We start from the raw sequence: 5,000 nt of genomic DNA, 5'->3' as shown, positions 1-5,000 counted from the left end.
ATTTTGCCCTCATGTGAGGAACATCCATCTATTTGTCTCTCTGCTGTGAAGTTCAAACAGGCTTACAGGCTGGCTGTGGCTGCGACCGGTGGCACAAAACAGCCAGAAAAACCATACGAGCAGCAAAGTGTGCACACACATCCGAGACCGTTTGCAGAAGCGCAGTTTGACCAGTGTCGTCTTTAAAAGGAAAGTTTTCAGAGAGCTTTCCGGCTTACGGCCATACTACCCTGAGAACGCCCGATCTCGTCCGATCTCGGAAGCTAAGCAGGGGCGGGCCTGGTGAGTACTTGGATGGGAGACCGCCTGGGAATACCAGGTGCTGTAAGCTTTTTAGGCTCTTGGCTTTCAGCAGAGGGCGCTGTTTCCCACTTCTTGGAAAACGCCATCACTTTGAATGGAGGAAGAGTATTTATTTTGCCCTCATGTGAGGAACATCCATCTACAGTGTTTTTCTCTCTGCTGTGAAGTTCAAACAGGCTTACAGGCTGGCTGTGGCTGCGACCGGTGGCACAAAACAGCCAGAAAAACCATACGAGCAGCAAAGTGTGCACACACATCCGAGACCGTTTGCAGAAGCGCAGTTTGACCAGTGTCGTCTTTAAAAGGAAAGTTTTCAGAGAGCTTTCCGGCTTACGGCCATACTACCCTGAGAACGCCCGATCTCGTCCGATCTCGGAAGCTAAGCAGGGGCGGGCCTGGTTAGTACTTGGATGGGAGACCGCCTGGGAATACCAGGTGCTGAAAGCTTTTTAGGCTCTTGGCTTTCAGCAGAGGGCGCTGTTTCCCACCTCTTGGAAAACGCCATCACTTTGAATGGAGGAAGAGTATTTATTTTGCCCTCATGTGAGGAACATCCATCTACAGTGTTTTTCTCTCTGCTGTGAAGTTCAAACAGGCTTACAGGCTGGCTGTGGCTGCGACCGGTGGCACAAAACAGCCAGAAAAACCATACGAGCAGCAAAGTGTGCACACACATCCGAGACCGTTTGCAGAAGCGCAGTTTGACCAGTGTCGTCTTTAAAAGGAAAGTTTTCAGAGAGCTTTCCGGCTTACGGCCATACTACCCTGAGAACGCCCGATCTCGTCCGATCTCGGAAGCTAAGCAGGGGCGGGCCTGGTGAGTACTTGGAATGGGAGACCGCCTGGGAATACCAGGTGCTGTAAGCTTTTTAGGCTCTTGGCTTTCAGCAGAGGGCGCTGTTTCCCACTTCTTGGAAAACGCCATCACTTTGAATGGAGGAAGAGTATTTATTTTGCCCTCATGTGAGGAACATCCATCTACAGTGTTTTTCTCTCTGCTGTGAAGTTCAAACAGGCTTACAGGCTGGCTGTGGCTGCGACCGGTGGCACAAAACAGCCAGAAAAACCATACGAGCAGCAAAGTGTGCACACACATCCGAGACCGTTTGCAGAAGCGCAGTTTGACCAGTGTCGTCTTTAAAAGGAAAGTTTTCAGAGAGCTTTCCGGCTTACGGCCATACTACCCTGAGAACGCCCGATCTCGTCCGATCTCGGAAGCTAAGCAGGGGCGGGCCTGGTTAGTACTTGGATGGGAGACCGCCTGGGAATACCAGGTGCTGAAAGCTTTTTAGGCTCTTGGCTTTCAGCAGAGGGCGCTGTTTCCCACCTCTTGGAAAACGCCATCACTTTGAATGGAGGAAGAGTATTTATTTTGCCCTCATGGGAGGAACATCCATCTACAGTGTTTTTCTCTCTGCTGTGAAGTTCAAACAGGCTTACAGGCTGGCTGTGGCTGCGACCGGTGGCACAAAACAGCCAGAAAAACCATACGAGCAGCAAAGTGTGCACACACATCCGAGACCGTTTGCAGAAGCGCAGTTTGACCAGTGTCGTCTTTAAAAGGAAAGTTTTCAGAGAGCTTTCCGGCTTACGGCCATACTACCCTGAGAACGCCCGATCTCGTCTGATCTCGGAAGCTAAGCAGGGGCGGGCCTGGTGAGTACTTGGATGGGAGACCGCCTGGGAATACCAGGTGCTGTAAGCTTTTTAGGCTCTTGGCTTTCAGCAGAGGGCGCTGTTTCCCACTTCTTGGAAAACGCCGTCACTTTGAATGGAGGAAGAGTATTTATTTTGCCCTCATGTGAGGAACATCCATCTACAGTGTTTTTCTCTCTGCTGTGAAGTTCAAACAGGCTTACAGGCTGGCTGTGGCTGCGACCGGTGGCACAAAACAGCCAGAAAAACCATACGAGCAGCAAAGTGTGCACACACATCCGAGACCGTTTGCAGAAGCGCAGTTTGACCAGTGTCGTCTTTAAAAGGAAAGTTTTCAGAGAGCTTTCCGGCTTACGGCCATACTACCCTGAGAACGCCCGATCTCGTCCGATCTCGGAAGCTAAGCAGGGGCGGGCCTGGTTAGTACTTGGATGGGAGACCGCCTGGGAATACCAGGTGCTGAAAGCTTTTTAGGCTCTTGGCTTTCAGCAGAGGGCGCTGTTTCCCACCTCTTGGAAAACGCCATCACTTTGAATGGAGGAAGAGTATTTATTTTGCCCTCATGGGAGGAACATCCATCTACAGTGTTTTTCTCTCTGCTGTGAAGTTCAAACAGGCTTACAGGCTGGCTGTGGCTGCGACCGGTGGCACAAAACAGCCAGAAAAACCATACGAGCAGCAAAGTGTGCACACACATCCGAGACCGTTTGCAGAAGCGCAGTTTGACCAGTGTCGTCTTTAAAAGGAAAGTTTTCAGAGAGCTTTCCGGCTTACGGCCATACTACCCTGAGAACGCCCGATCTCGTCCGATCTCGGAAGCTAAGCAGGGGCGGGCCTGGTGAGTACTTGGATGGGAGACCGCCTGGGAATACCAGGTGCTGTAAGCTTTTTAGGCTCTTGGCTTTCAGCAGAGGGCGCTGTTTCCCACTTCTTGGAAAACGCCATCACTTTGAATGGAGGAAGAGTATTTATTTTGCCCTCATGTGAGGAACATCCATCTACAGTGTTTTTCTCTCTGCTGTGAAGTTCAAACAGGCTTACAGGCTGGCTGTGGCTGCGACCGGTGGCACAAAACAGCCAGAAAAACCATACGAGCAGCAAAGTGTGCACACACATCCGAGACCGTTTGCAGAAGCGCAGTTTGACCAGTGTCGTCTTTAAAAGGAAAGTTTTCAGAGAGCTTTCCGGCTTACGGCCATACTACCCTGAGAACGCCCGATCTCGTCCGATCTCGGAAGCTAAGCAGGGGCGGGCCTGGTGAGTACTTGGATGGGAGACCGCCTGGGAATACCAGGTGCTGTAAGCTTTTTAGGCTCTTGGCTTTCAGCAGAGGGCGCTGTTTCCCACTTCTTGGAAAACGCCATCACTTTGAATGGAGGAAGAGTATTTATTTTGCCCTCATGTGAGGAACATCCATCTACAGTGTTTTTCTCTCTGCTGTGAAGTTCAAACAGGCTTACAGGCTGGCTGTGGCTGCGACCGGTGGCACAAAACAGCCAGAAAAACCATACGAGCAGCAAAGTGTGCACACACATCCGAGACCGTTTGCAGAAGCGCAGTTTGACCAGTGTCGTCTTTAAAAGGAAAGTTTTCAGAGAGCTTTCCGGCTTACGGCCATACTACCCTGAGAACGCCCGATCTCGTCCGATCTCGGAAGCTAAGCAGGGGCGGGCCTGGTGAGTACTTGGATGGGAGACCGCCTGGGAATACCAGGTGCTGTAAGCTTTTTAGGCTCTTGGCTTTCAGCAGAGGGCGCTGTTTCCCACTTCTTGGAAAACGCCATCACTTTGAATGGAGGAAGAGTATTTATTTTGCCCTCATGTGAGGAACATCCATCTACAGTGTTTTTCTCTCTGCTGTGAAGTTCAAACAGGCTTACAGGCTGGCTGTGGCTGCGACCGGTGGCACAAAACAGCCAGAAAAACCATACGAGCAGCAAAGTGTGCACACACATCCGAGACCGTTTGCAGAAGCGCAGTTTGACCAGTGTCGTCTTTAAAAGGAAAGTTTTCAGAGAGCTTTCCGGCTTACGGCCATACTACCCTGAGAACGCCCGATCTCGTCCGATCTCGGAAGCTAAGCAGGGGCGGGCCTGGTTAGTACTTGGATGGGAGACCGCCTGGGAATACCAGGTGCTGTAAGCTTTTTAGGCTCTTGGCTTTCAGCAGAGGGCGCTGTTTCCCACTTCTTGGAAAACGCCATCACTTTGAATGGAGGAAGAGTATTTATTTTGCCCTCATGTGAGGAACATCCATCTACAGTGTTTTTCTCTCTGCTGTGAAGTTCAAACAGGCTTACAGGCTGGCTGTGGCTGCGACCGGTGGCACAAAACAGCCAGAAAAACCATACGAGCAGCAAAGTGTGCACACACATCCGAGACCGTTTGCAGAAGCGCAGTTTGACCAGTGTCGTCTTTAAAAGGAAAGTTTTCAGAGAGCTTTCCGGCTTACGGCCATACTACCCTGAGAACGCCCGATCTCGTCCGATCTCGGAAGCTAAGCAGGGGCGGGCCTGGTGAGTACTTGGATGGGAGACCGCCTGGGAATACCAGGTGCTGAAAGCTTTTTAGGCTCTTGGCTTTCAGCAGAGGGCGCTGTTTCCCACCTCTTGGAAAACGCCATCACTTTGAATGGAGGAAGAGTATTTATTTTGCCCTCATGGGAGGAACATCCATCTACAGTGTTTTTCTCTCTGCTGTGAAGTTCAAACAGGCTTACAGGCTGGCTGTGGCTGCGACCGGTGGCACAAAACAGCCAGAAAAACCATACGAGCAGCAAAGTGTGCACACACATCCGAGACCGTTTGCAGAAGCGCAGTTTGACCAGTGTCGTCTTTAAAAGGAAAGTTTTCAGAGAGCTTTCCGGCTTACGGCCATACTACCCTGAGAACGCCCGATCTCGTCTGATCTCGGAAGCTAAGCAGGGGCGGGCCTGGTGAGTACTTGGATGGGAGACCGCCTGGGAATACCAGGTGCTGTAAGCTTTTTAGGCTCTTGGCTTTCAGCAGAGGGCGCTGTTTCCCACCTCTTGGAAAACGCCATC

The 5,000-nt window shown here is 51.2% G+C and overlaps 12 non-coding genes across 12 annotated transcripts; all 12 read left to right on the top strand.

Annotated features, from left to right (window-relative positions):
• Window positions 1–212: 212 nt before the first annotated feature.
• LOC129175813 (5S ribosomal RNA) lies at window positions 213–331 on the top strand. The gene has a single exon (XR_008568758.1). It is a non-coding gene; the product is annotated as a 5S ribosomal RNA (ribosomal RNA).
• A 300-nt stretch (window positions 332–631) lies between these two features.
• LOC129175066 (5S ribosomal RNA) lies at window positions 632–750 on the top strand. The gene has a single exon (XR_008568036.1). It is a non-coding gene; the product is annotated as a 5S ribosomal RNA (ribosomal RNA).
• Window positions 751–1,050: 300 nt separating this feature from the next.
• On the top strand, window positions 1,051–1,170 carry LOC129175294 (5S ribosomal RNA). Its single transcript, XR_008568258.1, has one exon. It is a non-coding gene; the product is annotated as a 5S ribosomal RNA (ribosomal RNA).
• Window positions 1,171–1,470: 300 nt separating this feature from the next.
• LOC129175065 (5S ribosomal RNA) lies at window positions 1,471–1,589 on the top strand. The gene has a single exon (XR_008568035.1). It is a non-coding gene; the product is annotated as a 5S ribosomal RNA (ribosomal RNA).
• Window positions 1,590–1,889: 300 nt separating this feature from the next.
• LOC129174950 (5S ribosomal RNA) lies at window positions 1,890–2,008 on the top strand. Its single transcript, XR_008567921.1, has one exon. It is a non-coding gene; the product is annotated as a 5S ribosomal RNA (ribosomal RNA).
• Window positions 2,009–2,308: 300 nt separating this feature from the next.
• Window positions 2,309–2,427, top strand: LOC129175064 (5S ribosomal RNA). Its single transcript, XR_008568034.1, has one exon. It is a non-coding gene; the product is annotated as a 5S ribosomal RNA (ribosomal RNA).
• A 300-nt stretch (window positions 2,428–2,727) lies between these two features.
• On the top strand, window positions 2,728–2,846 carry LOC129175812 (5S ribosomal RNA). Its single transcript, XR_008568757.1, has one exon. It is a non-coding gene; the product is annotated as a 5S ribosomal RNA (ribosomal RNA).
• Window positions 2,847–3,146: 300 nt separating this feature from the next.
• On the top strand, window positions 3,147–3,265 carry LOC129175809 (5S ribosomal RNA). The gene has a single exon (XR_008568755.1). It is a non-coding gene; the product is annotated as a 5S ribosomal RNA (ribosomal RNA).
• A 300-nt stretch (window positions 3,266–3,565) lies between these two features.
• On the top strand, window positions 3,566–3,684 carry LOC129175808 (5S ribosomal RNA). The gene has a single exon (XR_008568754.1). It is a non-coding gene; the product is annotated as a 5S ribosomal RNA (ribosomal RNA).
• A 300-nt stretch (window positions 3,685–3,984) lies between these two features.
• On the top strand, window positions 3,985–4,103 carry LOC129175399 (5S ribosomal RNA). Its single transcript, XR_008568353.1, has one exon. It is a non-coding gene; the product is annotated as a 5S ribosomal RNA (ribosomal RNA).
• Window positions 4,104–4,403: 300 nt separating this feature from the next.
• On the top strand, window positions 4,404–4,522 carry LOC129175193 (5S ribosomal RNA). Its single transcript, XR_008568162.1, has one exon. It is a non-coding gene; the product is annotated as a 5S ribosomal RNA (ribosomal RNA).
• A 300-nt stretch (window positions 4,523–4,822) lies between these two features.
• On the top strand, window positions 4,823–4,941 carry LOC129174949 (5S ribosomal RNA). Its single transcript, XR_008567920.1, has one exon. It is a non-coding gene; the product is annotated as a 5S ribosomal RNA (ribosomal RNA).
• The last annotated feature ends 59 nt before the right edge of the window (window positions 4,942–5,000 follow it).

The sequence above is a fragment of the Dunckerocampus dactyliophorus genome, unplaced genomic scaffold, assembly GCF_027744805.1.
Source record: "Dunckerocampus dactyliophorus isolate RoL2022-P2 unplaced genomic scaffold, RoL_Ddac_1.1 HiC_scaffold_23, whole genome shotgun sequence".
In the NCBI taxonomy this organism is placed as follows: Eukaryota; Metazoa; Chordata; class Actinopteri; order Syngnathiformes; family Syngnathidae; genus Dunckerocampus; species Dunckerocampus dactyliophorus.
Note: the sequence above shows the minus strand (reverse complement) of the source record. Positions and strands in the feature narration are given on the sequence as shown.